General features: G+C 42.0%; 1 protein-coding gene across 3 annotated transcripts in view; it reads right to left on the bottom strand.

The window, feature by feature from the left end:
- The window catches only part of CDH6 (cadherin 6), a 142,301-nt gene extending 116,427 nt beyond the window's left edge, over positions 1 to 25,874 (bottom strand). The window contains exon 1 of one of the 3 annotated variants that reach the window (XM_084781524.1): positions 23,574 to 25,874. The gene's annotated coding sequence lies outside the window, so the exon portion shown is untranslated. Of the gene's footprint in view, positions 1 to 23,276; positions 23,531 to 23,573 lie in introns of those variants that run through there. The other 2 variants (XM_084781522.1, XM_084781523.1) reach the window with 2 other exon arrangements.
- Between the last annotated feature and the right edge of the window lie 342 nt (positions 25,875 to 26,216).

The following is a 26,216-nucleotide window of genomic DNA, read 5'->3' as shown; positions in this document are numbered from 1 at the left end:
CTCCCTTCCTTCCTCCACCCCCCCATCTCTCTGGTTTTCTATATTAGCACATAGCACAGGAGCCAGTAGACTCCTTTTATAAGGGCCAGACAGAAGAGATATTAAGCTGCATGACTCATATACAATCTGGGATGCAACTACTTAATTGATTTTTTTCCTTTTATTGAAAAATAGATTCTTTTTTATCACATAATATATCCTGATTATGCTTTCCCCTCCCTCTATTCCTCCCAATTCTTCCCCACATCCTCCCTCATCTGGATCCATTCCCTTTCTGTCTCTTATTAGAAAAGACCAGGCTTAAAATAAACTACAATGAGATAAAAACAACAACGAAAATCCATCGCATTGAAGTTGGACAAGACAAACAGACAGAAGGAAGAGAGCCAAGATAAGGCACAAGAATCAGAGACCCGCTCACTCACACACTCAGGAATCCTATGGAGTTGCTAAGCTGGAAGCCATAATATACATGCAAAGGACCTGGTGCAGACCCATGTAGGCCCTGTGTACGCTGCTTCAGCCTCTGTGGTTTCATATGAGCTTTGCTCATGTTGATTTAATGGTATCCTCCATCCTTTCTGGCTTTTACACTCTTTCTGCCTTCTCTTCTGCAGGGTTCCCTGAGCTCTGAGGGGAGGGATTTGATGCAGACTTCTCTTTTAGGGATGAGTGCCTCAAGGTCTGTCTCTATCTGTGTAATACCTGCCTGTGGGTCCCTTTATTTGTTCTCATTTGCTGCAGGAGGAAGCTTCTCTGGCAATGGTTGAACAAGGCACAGATCTATGAGCATAGCAGAAACCATTAGGAATTATTTTATAACTACTTTTTTTTTGGACCAGTAGTATTAGATTTTATTTTAGGTCCTTTGGGCTATATAGTCTCTGGTTCTTGATTACTCAAGCAATATTGGGTATGGATTCCATCTTGTAATATATAAAGGTTTTGTATCAATAAAACTTTACTTATAAGGCCTAAAGTTTGCATTTTATGTAATGTGTAAGATAATATTTGATAGCTTCATTAATATTCATTAAGTAATATAGTTAAGTAATATTTTTATTTTTTTGCAATCATTAAAAACTGTAAAAAGCAGAGCTGGGTGTGGCCACATACACCTTTAATTTCAGTACTCAGGGTGAAGAGGCAGGCAGATCTCTGTGAGTCCAAGGGCAGCCTGGTCTACAAAGAGAGTCCAAGACAGATAGGGCTCTGTTACCTAGAGAAATCCTGTCTCTAAAAACAGAAACCAAAACAAAAAAAAAAACCTATAAGAACCAGGGGCTGGAGAAATGGCTCAGTGGGGAAAGTGCTTGGCATGCAACTGTAATGAGAGGTATTGAGGTCTCTTATATCCATTTTTTAAAGTGGGGCATGGTGCTGGGGAAGCAGAGAGAAATGAGTTCCTGGGCCTTGCTCATCAGCCAGCCTCTTCTACACGGTGCGTTCCAGGCTAGCAAGAGACCATGCCTCAAAATAAAGGTGCACAGCTTATGAGGATCAACACCTGAAGTGGTCCTCTCACCTCCCCATGTGCGTGCACACATATGCACAGAAACACACATGTACACAGATGTAAAACACACTCTGAGCTGGTGGGCCATACAATGATTAGTAGCAGCTGGATCTGGCTTTACTGACACAGATTTTGGATCTTTGTATGAGAATTTCCCCCAAAGAATTATAATACGATCTTTTTGTAAACCTTAATTGAAACTAATGTCTTAAGCCCAGAGAGTATCACTTTTTAAAAGTTAGATATAGTAGAAGTGCTAAAAGTACATTGATGTGAGCATGGCTGAGTACTTTAAACTGCACACGAGTCTGTCTGGTGGAACTGGAACACGGGCCAGGATCCTTTCTGCTTCTAAAGCAGGATGGCTCAGGCTTTGAAGAAGTCAGAGCCCTCCTCCTGCTGAAAATGGCCCCCCCCCAACTGTCAGAAAATACAGATCTTTCTGTCACCTTAATACTCACTCATGTAGAACATCCCTGGCCAGTGTCGAACCAGGTAAACAGATTTGAGTGTATGAACAAGCTGCCTCGTTTTCTTATAAGTCTCTTTGTCTCCTCTCTTCTTCCTGTACCACCCCTGTTTCTCTCTGTCCTCATGATATAGTGTGCAGTATTCTGGGAAGGATCCCATGTTTCCTTGTGCTCATGTTTAGGTTGGGAATAATAATCAAAACGGCTAACATGTACTGAGGCTCAACCATAAGCCATGAAGTATATGAAGGCTCCACCCCCAGATCGCATTTAGCCTTCACAGTAATTTACTGAAGAAAAAGAATTTGGATGACGTCAGCAAGCCAGCCTACTAGTGAGCGTGCAGTTGAGGTCACTGATTCCCAAGCTTCGTTGCCACTGAGCCCACACATGCGTCTTTAGTTTACACATACAAACGCTGAAACCGCCAAACAGTCTCCTGCACACCATACACAGATTCTCAACTTACCTAACTTTGTCAGAAGTTTAATCTATTACGTACCTCTGTCAAAGCATCGATATGATCTAATCAACAGTTATCTTACCGAGTAGAACTGAACTGTACCCAAGCTGTTTACCTTAACATTTTATTTTCCCTAAGTAGATATAGTCCTTTAACCCACTCTCTGCACTGCATCCTTAAAGGCATGGCTAGTCAAAACAAGGAATGAAATGCTGTGAGTTATTTCAAAGCGTCGACTTTCAACTAGACTGGAGCACTGGTTGAATAGAGTTTATGCCCACACAAGTTTATTATGATTCACTAAGGATCTGGTTCTATGTGATATTGTATTTAAAGGATTTAGAACTTCATGACGTATTTTCAGAAAGAGGGGCGTGTGATATACTCAGCATCGTTAAGTAGCTGGCAGGTGCTTATGAAGGGACTTTACTTACAATTGCAGCTGAAAACACATTAAAGTTGATGATTCTCATCATTCAAGAGACTCCTTAATGAGAATTACAGTGGAAAAGGTTTGCTGCCTTATCTCAAATGGGGCAAGAGCCCTCCTGAACAGCAGCACTACAGTACCAAATGGATAAAAGAAAGGGAATCTAACCATTCATGCCTAAGACTTGATCCAGTTCAATTGGATTTCCTCAAGTGACTAACAAGAATTACTCTTTCTTTCTTTCTTTCTTTCTTTCTTTCTTTCTTTCTTTCTTTTTTGAGTGTTTAAAACATTTTGAAGCTACACGTTTTTATGGTAGCCCCCCCCCCCACCCAAAGATTCAAATTCATACGAGTTTCCAAAACTTTATCAGGATATGCTCAGTTTTTCATTAATTTCAGGTCAAGATTTATCTCCAATCAGTAAATAAAGGCTTATAGAAGTGCAATTGCATCGCCGAATAACTTGGCTCCCAATGTGCTTTTCTCCCAATATGATTTCCTCTTCGATAAAACATAATGTCTTTCTGAGCCAGAGCATATGGGCTTATGCTAATATAAAATGGTGTCTTCGAAAGGTTATTTTTGTTTTCTGCAGGGAGAAGTCATCCTTTGACCTATATTCAATATGTGACACAGATCTGATTGTACGACAGCCATTAGCCTCATCCAAATTCCCTAGTTGGAGGTTGGGGCTTAGGTCAGAGACCATTACTCTTTAGTGTCAGGCCTAAACTTAATTAATGCCTTTAAAAAATATGTAGATGATATTTTGTTCTCCTTAGGATGTATGAAAATGGCCTGCAGAATTTAATACTGAAAAATGTTTAAAACAAGAATGGCTGTGTTGTTTGACATGCTCCCAATGACCTCTTTCTGAATTGGCTGCCCTGTGTGTTTGGCTTTTTCCCAGCTTGCTGGCCAGGTTCCCCTCCCCCATCTCCCCCTTGGCAAAGATTCTTTTCTTTGCGTCTTTCTGATTCCCCAAGGCCGTGGGTTTTTAACAATACTCCCTCCCCCCCCACCCCACCCTACCTCCCCCCCCCCCCCCCCCGTGCTGTTTCAGAAGTCACCATGGCCTCAGGGGCAGAGGGTTGAAGCCGTGGGGCTGGGACAACTAAAGAAACAATGGCAGGGCTGTGGCCGAGGAGGGAGCTCTTCCTCGGAGCCGGTGCTGAAATGTTTAGTAATCATCTTTCAATGAGAAGTGGCAGTTGCCTGCCAGGATGGGGTGTTATGTCAGAACGGGTGTCAGAGGATTCGGGAGATTCCTGCAGGAAGTAATTGGCAAATCAGATAGGGCTGGGGAGGGCGAAGGGCAGAGGGCGAGGTGCCATTCAGCAAATGGCTTTACAGGTATTTTAAGCCTACATTATTTAGGTGGCGTTTTTTTTGGTTTTTTTTTTTTTTTTTTAGTAGGTAAACCCCTTTCCCAGAGGTGTCTGCCAACTGACAGTCCAACAGGAAAAGAGGAAAGCACTTCTTAGACAGCTTTCAACAGAGACTTTTAGGAAGACTTAGACTCACATCCTACATAAACCTGTTTGAGCAGCGTTTATTACACAGACCAAACCACTTCTTTAACAGCCTGCTGCCTTTCCTTACCCACCAGTGTACCAGTGACCCCCGCAACCCCACGGCCCCCCCCCATGCCCCCACAAGCGCTCCTCCTTTCCTAAGCTGAGGAGGACATGTTTTCTAACTGAACTCCATGTAGGGCAGCGACATCGACAGCTAGTTCCCTTGAGTAGGGTCTGGAGATGTAGTTTTAACTTTAGGCTCTTCGCCTTTGCAGTAAATGCACTCTGCCTCATGCTTGAAAGTTTGCGACTTGAGCTTCTTGGGAGATTTTTTTTTTTGATAGGTGCGTTGCAACCTTCGTTTCATAGTTTCGCTGTTTGTGCTGTAACGTCCTTTCCTGTCAGCCATAAGCTCTTGTGTTTTCTGATTCGAGGACGATGCAGTCAGAATGTTTATTATTCCTTTTGAGACTTTCTCCTAGAGACATAAAGCTCTTGTGGAAGGAAAAGGAACTAGGCTCATCGCTGAACCCATCTTTATTACCACACAAGCAGCAAGTACTGTGTGAAAGTATAAAACGAAGTGAACAAATGAATCATAAAGGAATGAATGACTATTGGAAAATAAGATTTATGGGGGCGGGGTGAGGCGGGATACCCAAGGACATAGGATTAGGTTAGACAAGCAGCTCCAGCCAGCCAGAGCCTTCATTTCTAGAATGATAGGGCTTTCTCTACTTTGTTGGGGACATTTTGGTAATAAAGCTGGTGTGTGTGTGTGTGTGTGTGTGTGTGTGTGTGTGTGTGTCTGTGTGTCTGTGTGTATGTGTATGTAGGTGTGTGTTCTACTCATGGTGAACGTCATGTACTTTTGATGCTACGCATTGTGATGGCTTGCCTGAGGAATAGGCCAGACAGAGTACCACCACAGAGGGAGACAACAAATTCCATAACAGAATCTACAGCCTCCATTTCACTTCATGTTGGCTGTGGTTGGTTCACACCTACACAGGCCCCAATGAGAAGCCCAGCTTGGGTAGTAGACTTTTGGGGAACAGGGCAGAAGACGCTCTGAGGGAATTCTGAATTTAAGCTGCATTTGGCACATGATTGTGTCAGCCAAATCACATTTTAGGGAGCAGAATTGTGGGCATCTTGCCCCCTCAGTGGTGGCACATTTCATTTGTAACAATCAAAAAAAAATGTGGTGCTGCACTCCACTGAGTGAAATATTTTTAAAAGCCTGAAAGATGGTTTTAAAAATATTCCACACTGATTGGAAATTTGGGAAAAAACCCAGTGGTAACAGTAGCAGCGAATAAGCAGCTAACATTGGGGCAGGGGTGTTTCTTGGATGCTGGGTACAATGCTAAAGTTCGTGTGTGTGTGTGTGTGTGTGTGTGTGTGTGTGTGTGTGTGTGTGTGTGTGAAGCCAGGCTTCATCTTCATTTGGTGTTTTCTTTTAAGCTCTCTATCTTATTCTTGAGAAAGGGAGGGTCTCTCATTAAACCTGGAGCTAGCTAATATGGGTAGACTGGCTTGCTAACAAGCCCGTGGCAGCGCCCTGTCTCTCTACCCCAGCATGGGGCTTATGGGTTTTTACATGGTTTCTGGGGGTCTGAACTCAAATCTTCCTGCTTAAATGACAAGAACCTTAACGGTTGTATCACTTTTCCAGCTCATCAAGCTCAAATCCTTTCTCATATTATCTTAGTTATCACTCACAATATAGGGTATCTATGTAGAGGGTAGTTACTTTATCTATATAGTCCTCCTGGGACTTGCTTTGTCACACAGAAACAACCTTAGAGTACCATGAGAAAGATGCCCCACCCCTACTCCCCATCTCCGGATTTCACAAACAGCTCCTCTTTTGGTTTAGTACAAACCATCGGTGGCAGAGTTTCTTAATTCTGCTATAGAATTCACTGAAAAAAAAAATCCAAACCCAAACATTGTTTTAATTACATTTGCACACAGGCAAAAATCACAGTATTGCATAGGAATCTAAGGGGGTGCAGAAGCTCTAAGGAATTCAAGTGAGATCAAGGGGATTTTCGTTCGGCTTCGCTCACCTTGGGAACACCCTTTTGTGTGGCATACATCGCCTCTATATAAACACATTAGCAAAACATAGCCCAAGAACCCCACTTCTGCCTAGAACTATCCAGTACAAAAGGGACAGAACTCGGTGCCCTTTCATTTTATATTTTGTAATAATTTCTCATAATGTTTTCACTTGGATTCAGATAAACATCTATGTTTTAGCTCACTTGTCTTTCAAATAAAGCCACAAAGGGTTAAAAAAAAAGGCTTTCTTAAGATGAATTTGCGATATTTATAGTAGGAGAAAAAAAAGAATATTGTTTGCTGGTGCTATTTTTAAAGGACACCTTTTAAAAGTTTCTCAAAGCTTCAGTGGTTAGGACAGAGCTCAAGGCAAAAACATTGCTTAAGAAAACCCTATAGAACATGCTAGAAAAAGATAAACCAAGCTCAAGCCCCCGAGGGAAGAAGGTGCTCACATGGTGGGGTGTCCTTTGAATCTCTTTAGGTTATTCCAGATGAGACTATGAGAACAAACTGAAATTATATTTCCCTTCCAGCTAGTTAAGCCTCAAATCCCTAGATGAAAAAAAAAATGTTTTCTTTTTGGACAGTGATGTATTTCTAGTCAGTCTATTCCCAAAACAAACACAGCAAAAACCCATTTCAGGCACCAACTAAAATAAAAGATGGGAGCAGAGATCACTCAAATAGTGAAGTGTTGCTATAAATTGCCATTTTGCAGGTAACCCTCACTCGGTGGAAAAGGGTAGGTGGGTTGGCTCTTTATTACCTCTGAAGCTGTGGTTTTTCAAGCCTACTGCCATCGGATCCCCCACTTACATAATGCCTATATTTTCACACGCTGCAACACAGATTCTGACTAAATTGTGGCAGACGGATTTGCTTGGCTACCCAGCAGGCTTTTCTCACCTTTCCTTCCTTCCTAATAGAATTCCAGTTTTATTCAAGTGTACTCTACACACACACACACACACACACACACACACACACACACACACACACACGAGAGAGAGAGAGAGAGAGAGAGAGAGAGAGAGAGAGAGAGAGAGAGAGAGAGAGAGAATTCATGGGAGACTTGATTACAAATGTGGACTCTTTAGTCCAAAGGCCAAATAGAACCTATAAAATCTCAGAAATTAATTCTGTATTAGAGAGTGGTTGGCATGGGACCTGAGTTGGTTCAATGGAGGCAAGGGGGCAACTACCCTTAATCTTTCATTGTGAAGAGTCTCTCTGCCCCTACTCCCCTCAGCTAGACAGGAAAAAGGAAGCTTATAGCTTCAGTCGCCAGATGGAAACATCTTAACCTCTGAAGGAAATTCCTGGGTGAGTGACTTTGATGCTGTGCGGAGCAGTATGACGAGAGAATGACCCTGGGTTTTTGCTTATGTCACCTATCTTGGAGCCTACTTCACTAGGACCCTTTCTTTGAGATGAGATTTTTCTCTTACTCACATTAGGGCTCCCGGCAACGCAGAGCAGGGACGAGAAGGGCTCGGAGCAATCAGCTCCTCTGATGCTGAAGATGGCTGAGCCTCCTCTTCTGCTGTCTTCCCTGTGAACAGCGTCACTTGCTGGCTGCCTTCCTTAGTTCTACTAAGTCACTCACTTCCAAATATCCTTTAACTCCCGTATTCATCTCAAGTTGGGGGTGAGGTTTGGGAGGAGAGCTCAATCAACCAGTATAGATAGATGCCTTGTGCTAATGAATAATATTACTGATTCAAAGTGTCAATCAGCAGAGAGGTGCAAGGGCCAAAACCAGCACTAGGAATGGCCTTCCCAAGGCCTCTGCACCAAGGTGTCTATGAGTTTTTCTTGAAAGTTACAATTTAATTACAGCTGCCGCAAACAATTGAAATGTTTGCTTGAAGGGAATATAGCACCTAATTTAGTCCAGGAAATCTATGGGTATAAAATAAAACTAACGGCTGCTTACATTTTTAGTAAGTTTAAAATTGTTTATGTACCTTTGCCTTCAGGTTGATGGTCAGCACATTTAACGGAAGTATAAAGAACACCATCTAAATCTCATTCGCTGCATCTCATAACCTGATGAAACATCTGACATGCCGAGACGGAGCAGGGCTGAGCTGTGTATTCACTGCCAGGTAATCTTCATGAGGATCCTAGTCAGTGCATTGACTGTAACGCAAGGAATGCAAAAGGACTATGTACTCAAGTTTAACCTGCCTTCTTTCATACAGCTACATTCAAGGTACCAACAAAGCATATAGAACCTGGCATTTGACTGCCTATAGAAACCCAAGAAACTTTTGCAAGGTGGGGATTGGAAGGAAAAAAAAATGATCCTGCCCATAGAACACATACAGAATTGCCCACAGATGCTTTTGTAGATTCCCTTTGATATATGACTGTGGGTGGATAATAAACCAAAAGATAACCAAGGTTTATCATACAAGTCTGTGCCTATGAGAAAAAAAAACACCATATAGCTAATATCCAACATGAGCACAGAAATGAAAACATAATAATTTTATACCTTGGGGTAGGTAGACTGACAGAAGAAATACCAACTTTCAGATAAAGTGTTCAATTATTCTGTTAGCAGACGCTTCAGTTAGGGTCTGCAACTGCTTTTCAGATATTTGGTCAAAGGCACTAAGATCATATGATGGAAAAGAGAGAGAGAGAGAGAGAACCTGTGGGGGGTGGTAAGGGAAAGAGAGAGGGAGGAATGAAGTGATCTCCCTCCTGTTGAGTGCCTCTTTGAACAACCCAGAAGACTGGCATGGACCTGCCTCTCAGTGCATCTGAAGGAAATCAGATTACTAGAAAAGAAGCTAACGTCCAACATGAATAATGTAAAAGTGTGTAAATGTAGCCCGAAGTTCCATAATGAGCAGTTTCCATTTGTTCTTTCAACCAACATTTAATGAGTTCTTGCTGTTTATCAAAAGCATTGCAAGGTCTTAAGAGCTGGAAATACGATTCAATGGCCTTGTTCTTAAGACACGAGGCAGTAGGGCAGCCTGAGACAGGGCTGCAGAGGCTTCTAAAAAGGAGGCGTGACAGCTGCCCTGAGACCAAGGATAAGCAATGACATGATCATGCAGTGAGAAATGGATGGGAGGGCGGAGGGGAGGGGAAGGTCCGAAAAGAAACAAAGTCACGGACCTTTCCCCTGGTGAAATTCGTAATGAAATGAAGATGAGGGAGGACACCAGGGAGCCAGCTGTTGGGAGACCTGTCCCAGCACATGCTGGCTGAATACACACTCAGTTTGGTAAGCATATTCAACTTCACACTTAGCCATGGCCATCCTAATCTATTTCATGATGAAAAGTCCCAATTTGAGGCAGGTGTAGTGACCTAGATTGTAATCTCAATACTCAAGAGGCTGAGGCAGGAGGATGGTGGTGAGTTCACGCTCTAACCTGGCCTGCATATTTAGTTTCACAGTGAGACTTTTCTCTTCACCTCACACGACTCCAAAAGCCAAACTGATCCATCCATTCCATACGTAATTTCTGTCTGTTTATTGCACAAGTTTCTCCGAAGACTTTTATGTCATATTAAATATTGAATACCTACCGAAACCAATCTAGTGTCAAAGCACATGGTGCCACCACCCTTTGCATAAAATGTTCATTAAGTAGTTCCTGAGCTGAGTAGAAACACGGTCATCATAAATCCTGAATTTCACATAGTTTTCTGTGTGAAATAATTGTTTTGATAAAACGTATTTCTCTTTTAATGGAAAAGTCATTTACTGGAGAAATGGTAGGCATTAGAAAAAGAAAGATCAGGGAAATATTCTGAGACACACTGTCAAAACACTAAGACCATATTAGGTTTTGATGGGGAAGATGGATGCGATCTTATTTTTGAAGTTGGCAGGATGTCAAAGGACAAACTTGAAAACAAATAGAAACACTGTTAACCATAACGTCACTTAAGACTCAATGCTATTTCTGTATTCCTGTAGGATGTAAATGTAGGGAGGACGGACAACACAATCCATAACATCCTAGGCTTTCCACGGAAAGCACAGACTGTGGATCTTGTCTAAAGAGTGAGGAATGAAACCATTTCGCCAACATGGCTGTTGGGTGTTGTGCTAGCTCTGCCTTCAGAGAGCCAAAGCTGAGCACAGAGGCTCTCGATAACTATTATGGAATGAATTAACTAATAACCCATGAATCTGAACCTTCCAAACACTCTTGCCAGCTTTCCCTTGGGAGCAACAATAAGTGATTAAAAGATTGATTCAAATTAAACTGAAGAGCCAGGCCTAAAGCAAAGAGACCTCTGTGAGGCTGAAATCTGTTGATCTGGTTACGATTAGTTGGCCTGACTCACCAGAGAGCAGACCAGTGAACTGAGAGATGGGAAGGAAGGAAGGAGGAAGCTTCTTACTATGTTTTTGAGTCATAAGAAATGAATGGGCTTTTTTCTGCACGTGTGTGTGTGTGTGTGTGTGTGTGTGTGTGTGTGTGTGTGTGTGTAATCTGTGTGCCTTTTACTCTTGTATTTGAGATACACACATTTGAATCTGTCTACCTGTGTTTATCACAGTCACCTACTATTTATATAACTTATTACCCACCCACTCATTATTTGAATATATAATGCATACATGTATGTATAGTCTTACACGTTAAGCATAACGGCTGCAATAGTGTGCAGTTAAAACAGCGCAGAACATCATTTCTACTTTTAAGTGTTAGCAATGGGACTTCGGAGCAAGGCACAGATGCGCCTTCTTCCAGTTTTAGCTGGTAACTCAGAAAGCCTGACAGTGTTTACCTCAGAGTCTTGTTGAGAACACTGAATTTACGTTCTTTAGAATGACCGTTATGTTGCGAGCCCTCTCTGAAAGACAGTTTTTAGTTATTCTACTACTTTGTTTCCTTCAATTGTCTTTCTTCTTAAGAAGCAACACATGGGGTCATTTCATTTTCTTTAAATTGTTTTTTGAGACAAGGTTTTTCTGTGTAGCCTTGGCTATCCTGGACTCGCTTTGTAGACCAGGCTGGCCTAGACTCACAGCGATCTGCCTGCCTCTGCCTCCTGAGTGCTGGTATTAAAGGCGTGCGCCACCACAGCCATTTCAGTGAGAGGCAAAAGTCCATGCGCTTACCAAGTAAGGGCTGTCTTGATTATTAGAGGGGAAAGTAGTCTCTACATGGACAGTAAAATTGTAAAGGTAAAAATTCTCAGGAAGACATTGTTTAAATTAGAGTTGACGTCACACACACACACACACACACACACACACACACACACACACACACACACACACACCCCACAGAAAGTGAGAACTGTGTTTTGTTTCCACACACAAATTAAGAATTAAAAAAAAAAAAAACCAAAATGACAGACTCCTATAATTTGCTTAGGAAAGCATAAATTGTTAATCAGGCTCCAGGCAACAATGCTTAATACCAATTTTATAAGAAGTCTGCTTAGAGGAAGGAAAGGGTCAGGCAGCTTCGTTTTTGAAGGCTGGGCAGCCTGTTAATTTCAGGGCCTCTGCCTCTCAAGACACCATTGACAGAGCTCCCTTTGAAATAGACTCTCTTGAAAGGAGTCAGTTATTAAAAATTAAGTCATCAGCACAGGTCAGAAAAATTATACCTTCACTAGCATAAGTCATCGTTCATGAAAACAAGTCAAAAATATGTATTCAAGATAATTCTTTTCTGTATTTTGTGAGTGAATTTCACCTGAGCTCTTGCTCTGGGCTCCATCACCAGGGCTACCCTCATCAGAGAATTCTGATCCTGTGACAGGAAGGCGATATTTTAGAACCATTTTCTCATTTCTCCAGCCTAGATTTATCTATTCCATAAAGCGTCTCCTATTTGTATCAGAAGGGCTTTTGCTGTGGAAAGAGTCAAATAATGAATTTCCCCAAAACTCGGCTGAATATCGTCCTTAGGAACACTTGTCAATCAGGTAAAAGCTAAATTGGAAAGTATTTGACAAGTGGAGTATCTTTGTAGCATGTGGAGCCTCGTGGCTGCTTTTCTGAATTGTTGAGTTTAATGCAGTCCACATTGCTCTCCTGGTTTTAAAGAACTTTTTTTTTGTAACACCATGGAAGTTAGCACATATTTCTTAGTTATTAAACAGGGCAACTTTGGCCCTTGTCTTCTGTGACTGGTCATTCTAATCGATCACCATGAAAAGATCATCATATGGAGTAAGAAGGAGAAAGTAAGTCAGTTAAAAAAAATTCCCATTTTAGAGCTGGAGAGCTGGCTCAGAGGTTAAGAGCACCAACTGCTCTTCCAGAGGTCCTGAGTTCAATTCCTAGCAACCATATGGCGGCTCACAACCATCTATTGTGTGATCCAATGTCCTCTTATGGCTTGCGGGTATACATGCAGGCAGAGCACTCATATACATAAAATAAATAAATAAATCTTTACAAAAATAAAATTTAAAAAAATCCAATTTAGTGTTTTGAGAATACGAATGGGGAAGCACACCTATGTTCTGTTAGTGCTCAGAGCATCAAGGTGCAAATCCACCTTGTGTCCTGTTAATCTAGCCCTCCCTTTCAATAATCGATTCTTCTCCTGTCCGTCACATTAAACTCTCTCAGTAGATCACATTAAATTTAGTTGCTTGAGAGCATTTTGTTTTCCTAGATAGCTCTAAACTATGTATTTTAAATAAAGCCACTGTCTCATTTAGTACTGTTTGGGGAAGAATGGTAATTTTGATCATCTATGTTGCACACTGCACAGCAGTCTTGTGTGGTCATCTCTGAAATGATTTCTTTCTTTCTTTCTTTCTTTTCAGGACATAAAATGAATCCACTTAAATTCAATTCAAAAGCTGGGGAGGTTTTTGTTTGTTTGTTTGTTTTATAAACTACAGTGCTCCTTCTAAAGATATTTTGGAGTACACTAGGAGCAGTTGATACTCACTGACGAAAATAAAATCAGTTTTCTCCAAAGGCTCATCACTGGGTATATTAACCGCACCTGAGGGCAGGCCTCATCCATGGGAGAAGTGGGCCAACCCAAAACAGACTCAGTGGTATTTTTTGTTAACTTTTGGTTTTATTTTGCCTTGTTTGGACATTTTTTTTTTGCTTGTTTATTTTGAATTCTCTTTTTGTGTTTTTGAAGAGCTTATTTGCTTGTGGGCTTCTTGTTTTTTATTTGTTTATTGTTTGTTTTCTAAAGAGAAAGAGAGAAAGAAGAAAACGGTAAGCTTGTTGAGTGAGTCAGGAAGTGGGGAGGATATAGGAGGAATTAGAGGAGGGGAAACATGATTAAAATATATTGTATAAAGACATTGTTTTGTAATGCAGGTCTAGGAGCTGTATCTGGCATGATTGCATTTTCCACCAAAACCAGCTGATGGGTTGGTCAGCATGCTTCCGGAAGGCAAAACTTGCTGCTTAGCTGGTCCTTTGGTGTCTAAGGGTGGTGGAGTACAGCCTCTTTCTCTCAAGGAGCGCTAACTAAGTGATCCTACTTCATTTCCTCTGGTGTAATCAGGACCAGCTCCAAACATCTCGTGTTGTGATAAAAAAAAAAAAAAAAAAGAGTGAAGTCAGTGAGTGAGACTGAAATTGGTGTATCAGACAGCTCCCCTGTAGAATTAATTCTTTATGAAACACTGGCAAAATCCCAGCCAGGTACTTTTAGGCAAGTAGTTTAATTTGAGGATAATTGCTAGGAGATACAGTAGCTCGATGTGGTCCACATTAGGGCTCATCAGCGACGTAGTAGTCATGGTGAGCCCCGACATTCTGCATTGGTGATTTCTAAGTCTGACCACACACTGCTCTGATCAGTATTAAATTAGTACATGTTGCTAAGGAGAACTCCGTATATTTCATTTGAATGTGAAATTGAGCAGTTTCCAACATTTTATAAGATGGATGATAGATGAATAAAATTCGTTTCTTCCAATTCATGTGGTTAAAAGCATGATACACTTGCTTTCATGGATAAAAGCTATATGATACCCCAGAGGGTCATCACTTTTTAAAGTAAAAATGCCTACGTTAAAATACAAATCAACACTTGGGGGGATTTTGTTTGTTTCTTTGTCCATAGGTATATGAAAGACATCTCTGTTATTATTTATTTGGTTAAGATGAGCTTGTTTACTCTTGCATATCAGATAAGACATAAATTTAAAATGTGTCACTGCTTGCTGAGCAATCCATTATACAATCAAGTGGGGAAAATTAATTGTTTGTGATACATTCTGGCCCTCAGCTTGGAAAAATCACATTTTTAGAGGGCATGTTAATGTAGTCAAAGATCACCTTGGTTCCAAATATTAGAACTAAAATCTATAGGCTTTTTTTTTTTAAGTACTAGAGACTGAACCTAGAGTTTTGATCATGCTAGGCAAGTGTTCTACCACTGAGCTATGTCTCCAGGCATGTTGTAATTATTTGACTTGAGGACACCTGTTGGTTCAATGGTTTTGTATAGTTTGTCTTTTTGGCTCTTCTGTAATTACAAGTTGCCTTAGTTTTTGCTCATCCATATAAGAAGGAAGCGAATGAGGCTTCATTTTTCAATATGCAGACATTCATTATACAACCCATTGGTCATAAGGCTTTTGGATTTCATGGAACATTAACAGTTTTATTTTTTAAAAGGGGGAAGAGTTGACATTGAGTTGCTTGCCAGATTTTAATCTTGCCAAGGCAAAGCCCAGCATAATTTATCCATACATACACTTTCACGAAAGAACTGACATTTTAACTTCAAAGGAAGGTCATTGTATGAGTTTTAAAAATAGAATATATGGGGGTTTATGAAACACAGAAAAGGTTGCCATTATTTTTCATATCTAATCACTAACCAGTAAATTTATTTCTGAAAGAGGGACACTTGACTTTGACGATCTGGAAGAGTCATTTATTTGGATAAGGATCATTCAAAACTGTCATCAGGCTGCTACAAATAAACCCAGTCTCAAAGCACATCATCGGCACCCAAACAGCAGGCCAGACTTTGAAGGAAATATTACATCGTGTCTTAGCAATAGAAGTTGGACAAAACGTAGAAGCACAAAAAAACCTAGAATCCTATATCCTTATTTTTATCAGTAAGTTGCCATGCCTGCACCTTCACAACAATACCATAGATGTATTTCCTCTTTCATTTTTTAATGCTGGAATTAAGTAGAAATGACAGAGAGAAATGACGTCCAGTGACTAGAAATCGAGCTACAAAAGGGCGAGATTAAAGAACAAAATGAATGTGGTGCGTCCACGGATAAGTCACTTCAGCTCCCAGGCTATCAGTTATCTCATATGCAAATGGCTGGATTGGGATGAAGCCTGCACTCTCCTTCTCATGCTTCACATTACCCGATTGTATATCTAATCACCAAACTTTCTACAGAGGCTGGACAGGCTACATGGCTTTTTAACAGTGGCAATGGAGAGAAGAGAGAATAGTGGCAGCCCATGTATGCCAGACATATGCTCTTATCATTTTCGTATTTTCTTTGCTATTTGTGGATTCGTGAGTGCGTGAGTCTGAAGTGTTACCACCACGGAAGGAATCCATTCAGAGCTAGGCATTGTGGTACATGCCTTCTGTAATCCCATCACCTGGGAGGTAGGGACAGGCGGAGAAGGAGTTCAAAGCAATTTTCAGCTCTATGGGGATTTTTGAGTCCAACCCTGGGCTACACAAAACCCTGGTGAGTTTTGTTTGTTTTTTTGTTAGGTTCTTTAGAGCAAATACTGCATAGTGATAGTTATAAAGCAATAAAATTGTGGTTATAAAAGAAGCAAAAATAACTTTTTTTCTTTTACTTACCACATAGGGAAGGATATAAATACATCCTTTCGGAATGTATTTATACATGTGTACATGTGTACATGTGGAGGTTAGAGGTCAACCTTGGACATCATTCCTCGGGCATCATCTTGTTTTTCTAGATACTGTGTCTGTTCTCTGGGATCTGGGGGAGGTTGTCTCTTAGTGTGCTTGGTTGTCTGGCCAGTAAAATCTAGGATCTGCTTTTCTCCTCCCTATGTGGGGGCCACAGTCCAGTCCACACACGGCTTTTTACATGGGTGCTTGAGAGTAGACTGAGGTCCTCATGGGCATCTAGCCTGCAGTTTACCAACCAAGTGACCATCCCAACCCGACAAATACATCTTATTCAACCTCCCAGTTTCCTGGGGGCATGCTGCATTGTTAATGTCATGATTTGGGACTGGTGGGTAGACTATGAAGCTGGGTGCTCCTTCCAATCAGTGAAATGAATGGTTTTCACTTTTTAGGTACTTTCTCAAAGGGCTTCCTCTATCAACGAAGCTGTCTCTGATGGCAGGAGGAGATAATTATGTTCCGGCAAATAGCCCACAAATGATTTTTTTTCCTTACCATTTACAAACTCTAACGTGTGATTACAAATGCAGTTTAAAAATTGAATAACCTAGAAACATTTTCCTTAGCCTTACACTCGGCCTTGCTCTGGTCAAGATCATCAAACCATTCCCATGCCCTCTGCTGTTGGCATTTCTCAGAGAGAATCACACTTCAACTTCTAAGGCAGCACAAGTATTTGCTCACAGCACATTCATGAAGTGCTTGGCCCAAAGGGAAATTCCCTGAAAATTCAAACTAAAAAAACGGCTGAGTAAAGAGGAAACAAGTATTAGATTTTTCCCTTTGATTTACTGTGGGATTGTTATGATGCAAAATGCACATAACCCCGGGGAGACGTCTCAGTGACAGACCTACCTGGCATGCATAAGACCCTAGACTTAAACCCCACACCATCAAAGGAACCCCCTCTCCAACTGATGTTTTAGCAAGACACCCTGGTCCATCCCTATCATCCTAGTACAAGATCAGCTGAGTTTGAAGGGTTGCTGCGAACGGGAGGCCATCCTGGGCTACATAGTGAGTTCCACTATAACCTGGGCTACAGGGGGACATCTTGTCTCTAAAAGGACCAACCAGCCAAACAAACACAAGTGAAGTAAAATGCTTAGGACATTGCGTGACTTTACAGAAAAGTTGAGTAAAGCTTAATTCATTACTATTAGTATTTGGATATATACAAATTCCAAACTTAACAGTGGGAACGATGGCTCATCAGTTATGAGCACTTGTTGCTGTGGCAGAAGACCTGAATTCTGGCAACTCACAACCATCTGTAACTCCAGTTCCAGAGGTACCGATGCCTTTATGTGACCTCTGCACATACTAGGCACATGTGTGTTACACACACACACACACACACACACACACAAGCAAAACATTGAGATACATAAAATCTATCTCTCTCTCTCCTTCCCTCCCCCTTTTCTCTCTCTCTCCCCCCCTTTCTCTGTGTTTAAATCTCATTCTCCACACATGTAATTTACAATTCTGTAGATTTAAGAGTCCTCTATACCAAGTGTGGAGGTGCTATGGGAGCTACCTAAAGCAGGCCGGTCTTTCATTCACGTTACCATACACAATGGATAATGAAAAGGATGTTTTGTATGAATCACTATTTTATACTTGGGTTGCAGGTCTACAAAGAGGACAGAGTCATCTATTTGGTTTTTAGGAAAGGCAAGAGTTACTAGTCTTTAAGGTAATAAGAAAACACTTGATTGATTCTGCTGAATTTCTGACCATTGTTAAAAAAAATTACTTACTTGGTTAATTTATAACTAAGCTGCAATTATCTCCTTTAGGTGATAATTTTTTTTAGAGGTTTAGAGATTTTCAGGTTTGCATTTCACAGTAGAGACCAGGTATGTGTGTGTGTGTGTGTGTGTGTGTGTGTGTGTGTGTGTGTGTGTGTGTGAACACGCCAAGGGTGCCGTCATTCTTAAAGCACTAGGCTTACAAAGACTATATAGATCCTATGTGGAACAGGAGCATTTCACTCTATTTTGATGCTTGTGTGTCATTGTGCATAAAATCTATGTCTTCCTATGTTACGGTCTTGGCCATGTCCTCAGCTTAACTTTTTTTAATTGCATTTTTTATTCCTATAACTTATTAGGTTTCCTGAACATTTTTGGTCCCACCTACTTATTTAGGAAAGTATAGAAAGACATGGAAGACTCTCAAGTAATGGGCTTTGAAAGATAAATTAGACCCCATGGCTTGCTAGCATTGTGAGCTTCATCTTCAAAAGTTGTTCTCTTCCACAAGAGCACTGCCTATCTGCTAGGAGAAGCCTTTGGCCTCTGCTGCCAAATACTGCGAGGCAGATTGTAATAGTAACATCCTGACTTTAATTCCCTATAGCTCTCTGCAAGGTGGTGTGACTGCTACAGAAGCTGGCACTCACCAGTGTCCACGTCAAGATATTGATGAAACAAGTGGAATGGTTTCTAGAAATCCATGTGGATGGGAGACAGGGACCATTGCACACACTATGAACCTACTTACAGATGAACCACTTACAGAGGTGTCTCATGAGAATCATCATCCCGCACATGTTTCTACTGGAAAGTCTTGGAAGTTCCTTTAATAGTCTAGTCTTGAACAGCTAGACTATTCTATAGAGATAATTCCCTTGGGCCAAACTCTTTTGGCTTAAACAAGCTGACTGTTTCCCCTCTAGTAAATGAACCAACCTTTTTTTTTTTATTACTCACACTTTCTTCTATGTTCCTTATGTTTCTACTTTATAGTTGATAGTGCTCCAAAGACTACATTCAGTTAATTCAATAATTATGGAAAAATTCTTCTTCTTCTTCTTCTTCTTCTTCTTCTTCTTCTTCTTCTTCTTCTTCTTCTTCTTCTTCTTCTTCTTCTTTTCCCTTGTGTGTGTACAGGCTGCCTCAACCTCACAGAGATCTGCCTGCCTCTGCCTCCCAAGTGTTTGGCTCAAAGGCATGCGCCACTATGCTTGGCTCTAAAGAGGAACTTTTAAAACTACAGGCGAATTAATTTGTAAAAGAGCAGGGTCAAGCAAAACTATTACTGTTTATACCCAGGAATATGTCCAAATCTCTCATTTATATTAAAATTAAGATAGAAATCCCAATGGTAATATAGAGATAAAAAACAAGATCAACACAACAGACATTATTATATTTCTTCCTTAGTATGTAGAGTATTTTCACAAATGGATTCCCTCTCTCCTTCCCTTTTTCTCTCCTCGCTCTCCCTCTCTCTCTCTGCTGTGTACATATTTAACCTCTTTTTTGTCTGCACTTCTTCTATTTCCACAATGTTCTTGAATCTTTGTATTAAAGAATCATTATTCAGACACAAGTGAAGCCACAGAAAGTTCAGTTATTTGCACTCTTACATTTTTGTGAAGCAAATGAGATGGGCTCAGCAGACACTGGTTAGGCTCAGACACCTTGAAAAATGCAATTCATACCGAGTCATCATGCTTTCCTTTCACAAATGAGACCCTAACTCTGATGGACCCTGGTGAATGGCTGTGATGACTAAGCAAGGGCAAGGCCACTGCCTTATGCAGGGTGTTATCTCATTTGCAACACATTTAAAACTTCAGAACAGATTTTTAAATTGGAAGTTGAAAGCTGAAGATTGGCAGCAGAAAAGGCTGATTCACCTTCCGGAACTTATCCTGATCCAAGTTCCAGTAGAGGCTTTTAAAGAGGGAGGTTATCTAGGGCCGGCAAGATGGCTCAGTGGGTAAAGGCACTTGCTGCCAAGCCTACGGACTTGTGCTTCATCCCTGGAATACACACATGTGCACACACATGTACATACACAAATAGCACACACACAACATATATGCAGACACACAAACACACACAGAGACACATACTCACAACACACACACACATACACACAAATAAAAGAAAAAAATGTAATAAATTTTTTTTCAGAAAATGTCACCCTAAAGGTGTTGTTAAGCATCATAGAGAAAAGTTATAAGATATAAAGATAAGAAGAAGGTCAACATGTAAATCTTAGTCACTTTGGAACCTATGCTTATTTGAATGGGAACTTTTTGCCATTAGATGCCTCCATTACAGCACAAGCCCTGCATGTTCATGGATACCTAAAAGAATTATTGGCGCTTCTTTTTTCCAAGCATTTCTTTGTTGGTGAGAGTTCCTTAGTTGCTGGAGTCAGAATTATAAGCTCATTCTTATTAGTTGGTAGGATGGTATGTCAGGGTTCTAGAAAAATATATAGGAAAAATAGGAAAAATTTGTATAACTTTGATAGTGGTAGGTTCATGATTAATTGGTATTGCTTTGATTTGTAATTGTATGTAGACTTTTGGTTATTCAAAAGTTTATGTACATAGAAAATTATGAAACTACCCCAGAAGTCCCTTAAGTGAGAGGAGCTGTAGAAATGGCAGACAATGGCTTTGCCCTGATCCACATATTAAGGTTCTCTTTGGAGAGTGCTAACTTGTGCATGAAGAAAAAGCAGATGGGCTCTTATTATCATAGCAAGATCTGTATTGCAACGAACTGCATGGTGGAGGCCCCCCAAGCGCTCCCCTACGGCTTCCTCCACACTTAACAAGAAAGTTTGCGGTAGCTGGAAAGATGCAGCCTAATAACACATTGTCATCCGCAACTACAAAGCAGGTAGAGCCGGAAAGGGAGCCCACACAACAGTTCCCAAGGGAGGTGGATGCTGGCCACAAGTTATCTCTGTCTTTATCCTGGGATGGGGCACCCACCCAACGACTACTAATTAGGCACTCAGAAGTCATTGTTCTGACTTGTTGCTGCAGTAAAGAAGGGGCATGTGATCCCTCACACCGTGCTTTCTAGAAATGTCAGCTGTTTGAAAGCGTCTCAACCCTTCTGCACATGGCAGCCCTGTTCCTGAGGGAATAGGACACTTCACGGCAAGTTTTTCCTTGCCTAGCTGGTGGAAGCAAAGGGTGGAGGACGTGAGACACAGTTATTTTTTTTTTTATAGTAGACAACTTGATGGAAAATGCTTTTGTTCCATATATTTTCTTTGTAGAGTGAGCACTGAAAAAAAATGTAATTGCAATAAATTGGTGTAAAAGCCAACTAGGAGAGGGACTGCAAGTTCCCCTGGAGACACCAGCCTGTCACTTCCTCCTAATGGCAGCAGAAGATAATTGTGGACAAATACAGTGGAGTTACATCATGCATTCTTCTCTCAGCAATGTGCTGTTACCTTGTATTTTTCTGAAGAAATTGATTTCTTCCTCTGCTTCCAAAGTATGGCACAAACGATAAAACCAGGTAGGAAGGGGTCTACTACCTCTTATCTCACCCCAACATTTTGTTAATTAGAATACACTGAAGAGAAAACATGTATGTGGGGATGGAGGGGTGAGCACAGTTATCTGTTGGATTTCTTTTTTAAGTTTCTGAGCTCCATATTTAAAACATGGCATGCACTTTGCCCTCTTCATGACATAAAGCTATCTGCTTTAATATATCCTCTTTCTGGTCACAACTGGTTTTCTGTTCCTCCAAAAAACAAACAAACAAACAAACAAAAAAACCCACCAACCAAACACAGAGTCACGCAAGTGCCCAAACACAAAGGACTGTCCTCAAGTTAAATTGGGAGGTGTGTTTGTCTGCTCCTTCCCTCTTCCCCACAAAGCAGAAAAAATCCTGAGGGTTTTGCCTTTTCAGGTTAAAAAAAAAAAACTGTCAGCAAGAAAAGAAAGAAAAAAAGCCAGCTTTGGCTAGCATTCACATGGCTGTTACTCCTTCTCTGAGGAGTTGAGTATTAACTCACCCTATCTGTCTCTGTTAGCATCGCAAAAGGAGCTTGCACCCCTGGACAATTAGCGCCCCACCATACATAAGCACCCCCCAGCCACACTGTTAAAGGAAACATCTTTTCTGGTCTCCACTGTGTGACTCCAGTAAGTGAAAGTGAAGAGACAGACCAACAGAGCTTGCAGTGACTATTATTCTTTTTTTTAAAGTGTCTTCATAGAAAAAAATGAGTGGGAGAGAGAGAAATGTGTGAGTGTTCCACATGATTAAACTTCTTGGTTCTTGACTGTTCTCAGAAGTAGTTAAGTTAGGCAACCAGCCCCTTGCATACACAAAGACCCGAATGTAACTTCCCATAAAATATGGATTTTATTGCAGCACTGACAACATTTCTCAGTACTACGTACTGAGACGTTGACCTCGCCAGCATCTCCCATGTCGAGATGGACCGTAACTCTTGGCAGGCTGCATAACTACGGAGGAATTGACCCCAGCTTTGCTGCAGTATAGGACGCTGCAACAACCGCCTTCATTAAATTCCACAGGAATGCTTTGGGGACTCCACTCTTGCATTTGACACCTAAAACTAGACGCACCAGATCTGCTCTCTAAACAGTCAATCGGAGGAAGGCATTCTTCCTCAGATGTGTGTGAGAGCAGACCTGGAAGAGCACCAGCGAGCAGCGTCTTCCACATGACTTTTCCCTGGACAGTGTGCTCCATTTTCGAAGTCCAGGGTCGGACCTGCCTTGCAACCTAAGCATTTCCGTCCTATAGAAGCCTGCAGGCACTGCTCCGAACATGCAAGCTAACAGTTTCTCTAGCTCATTCTCTCAGCCAAACCCATTGCTGTAAGTTTTCCTTATTGGGAGCATTCCAGAGTTTTCAGACTACCTGAAATAATTTCTGCGTTACTCTCAAAGCCAAAAACGTAACTCAGCCCAAGCAGTTACAACACAGACCCTTGTATTGTTGGGTAGGTGGAAATAAATCAAGCCCCAAACGGCTCCGCCGATCCTGCACGCACTAGCGCCCTTGGTAATTGACCAGGCAACTTTGCAAAGCTAGAGCTCGACTAGCCGCCTCCTCCAGCGCCTCGGAGAGGACGTCGGCAGCTTTCTCCTGTCCGCACTGTTCCCTGCCACCCCCCGCAAGCCCCTAGGCGGCTCGGTCTTACCAGGCGGCAGAGGAGCGGCGCCCAGGCTCCCCGGGAAGCGGCGCCGGTCCTGGGCAGGGCCAGCAGCGCCACCAACGCAGCCCGACCCGCGCGCCTGCCAGCACCCCAGCTCGCGGCTGAGCATCCCTCCCAACTCAGCGCACAGCACACACCCGGCTCAGAGGATCGCTCTCTTTCTCTGATTGGCTTCCATCAACGCTACAGAATTAAAAATATATATAAAGAATAAAGAGAAGGAAAGAGAGGAAACGCACGCACCGCACAAGCTCCCGCATTGCCAGCAGAGACTGAACCTACCTCTGTTCGCCTTCCGGCTCCGAGGGACACCCCGCCACTCGCCCAGGATGCTCCTGCCTCCGCCACGGTCGCTGGCTCTGTGCTTCTTGCTGCTGTGGCTGGAACTGCAGCTCTCGGGATGGGAAGGTTACGGCTTGGGAGAGCTGGCTCTTGTGGGCACACACTGATTTGCAAGTGAATGAAGTGGGAGGGAGCAAAGAGAGGAGGACTTTGTTACCGAGGCCCAGTGCCTGCCCCCGCCCGCCCCCTCCCCTTCACAGAATGACTCTCAGTGTTTGAAGTCCGGAGCAGTTTGCTCTCTGGAACACTCTCGCAGCCCCAGGCTTTCCCTTCCTCTTTTTTCTTAATTTTTTTTTTTTTAGGGAGGACGGTTTAAGACATACTGAGAACTTGCGTGACTCTATCTGATCTTTCTTTTTTTATTCTATCAAAATGTACCGTGTTCAATTACCAGCAACGGTTGGATGTTCTTTTCTAATAGCCCAGGCAATTAAGATTCCTGGGGACACGGTACCGCGTGGCGCTGTGGGCTAGTTTGGGGAGACGGTACGCACAACCTGCACGCGAATAAAATAATTCCGGTCTCCTGAGGTAACAATACCGACGGCTGTTCTACATAACATAAACAGACGCGAGCAGACAGAGCTTCTCTCATTTCAAGGCACGGGGTTTTTGTAGCTTCAGAAGCTCTGGCGCTGTTGTGGGTTTGGTAACCCCAGAGTGCTGTAGCATGGAGCCATATGCCCCCGGAGGGTAGAAGCGGTTCAAATTCAAACGCCTCAGGCACACCACCGTCTTTAAGGCTGATCCATCTTTCTAAATGAGCTGATACCAGGATACACTATACACTTGCAGATCATGATCTATATTGACCTTTAAGACGTGTTTAATGTTTGGAGATCTTTCTGAGAAGTTACTGAAGTAAGACAACGTCTTTGTTAAACTCCTTGGTACACATAGGTAGACACGATGTCTGTCCTTAATACTTGCCAAGAAGCGACTTCTACTATGAAGGGGCCAAGCTGCAGAAGTCTTAAATACGTCAAAGCATTGTTAAAGGAGAATCATGACTTTTCTGCGTAGGAGATGCAGACATGTTGCAGTCAGGCACTGTTGGATTAAGAAAATTAAATCTAATTACCACAATGGTTTCACCCCAGGTCAGTAGCAGACCCGAGCCAGCTGTTTGTGCCTGCTACAAGCTCTCAGCAAGATTTCCATTGCATGGTGCTCTGAAGACATTCCAGCCACTTTGGCTTCTGAGTGATTTAACTAGCTAGAGGATGGTCTGCTTCTCAAGAGAGCTCTTACTAGAAAATCTTTTGTGTCCCTAATAGAAGTTCAGGCATTTTAATGAAGCCCCAAAAATCAAAGTATTCCTTCCAGGCAGTGGTGCTTCAAAGAACTGCGTGTGGAACTGTCTCAGCACAGATGTTCTGCACATGGATGGTGGGAAGAGTTGAAAAGACGTCCCTGTGATGAGGAGCTGTCTCCAGTTTGCAGAAAGGAGGCGGGACAAGTTCTCTTCATGTAGCCATTTGAATTGCTGTGGAGGAGGTATAGGGGAGAGGCCAGCTGCTGCACATTCGCTCAGTCTTCAGGCTACAGACCTTAATTTGAAAGACTACCTTGGTATGCCTCTATAGTCCTTTACAGCTCACAAAGTATTCTTATAGGCCATTTAATGGGATTCTTCTGTCAATATGATGTGGTTTTTTTTTTTTTCACAAAAGGACAGAGGACACAAATTGATAAAGGCACAGTAGATATTAAGGACTGTGTCCAAGGTAATAAAGCCAGAGGCAAAAATATCCGGATGTGTATATGCCAACCAGGGTATCCACAAAGTATGTGCGCAGATGTAATTTAATAGCATGTGTGATAATAAATTGATAAAGGAACATATGCAAGTATGTTAATGAAAGCATATTGTATAAGATTGCCTCTAGCAGACGGATGTATAAATGAACTGATTTTATGCTATATGGAGGGTGATAGTGAAGTAGATTGTCTACGCATCGAACCAATTAATATCTCACAAAGGAAATCTCTTAATTGTTTGTGATGTATTACCCTTCAAACTCCATTAAGCTACACATCAAAGGTGGTTAAAACAACCTTGTTTGATTAAGAGTGGACAATCCGCTTGCTCCTGAACACTTTTGTGTGGCAGCATTAAGTGACATTAAGGAGCTTGTAACCCCAGGATATTATAGTAAAAGACTTTGTGTGATTCTCGAAGCTTCCTACTGACATTTACCACACTGACTATTAATGTTCAATTATGATATTGATAAAACATCCAGCATTATTTTATCCTGCTGCATTGCTAATTCCTGCCAAGTCCTGCTGTTGGTTGCTTTCTGGCCCACCGAAACACCTTGGCAAGCCAGAGAAGCTAGCCAAAGAGAGCTGGGCAAATGTGGCAGGCCTTGTTATCACATGGGGTTTTGTCATGAGCCCAAGAATGAGATTGGGCAGGGCCTCTGGAAAGGTCTAGAAGCAGGTGCTGGGAAGGTACCAATGCTCAGCTTTGAGTAATTCTCTCTCATTCCCTTCTGCTGTTGCTTTTCCTATCTTCACACCTACCCCCCCACCCAAGTTTAGAAGGCAAACAGTACCCATGGCTACTTCCAGAAGCTT

The sequence above is a fragment of the Acomys minous genome, assembly GCF_964271855.1.
Source record: "Acomys minous genome assembly, chromosome: 5".
In the NCBI taxonomy this organism is placed as follows: Eukaryota; Metazoa; Chordata; class Mammalia; order Rodentia; family Muridae; genus Acomys; species Acomys minous.
This window is presented reverse-complemented; position numbering and strand designations above follow the sequence as displayed.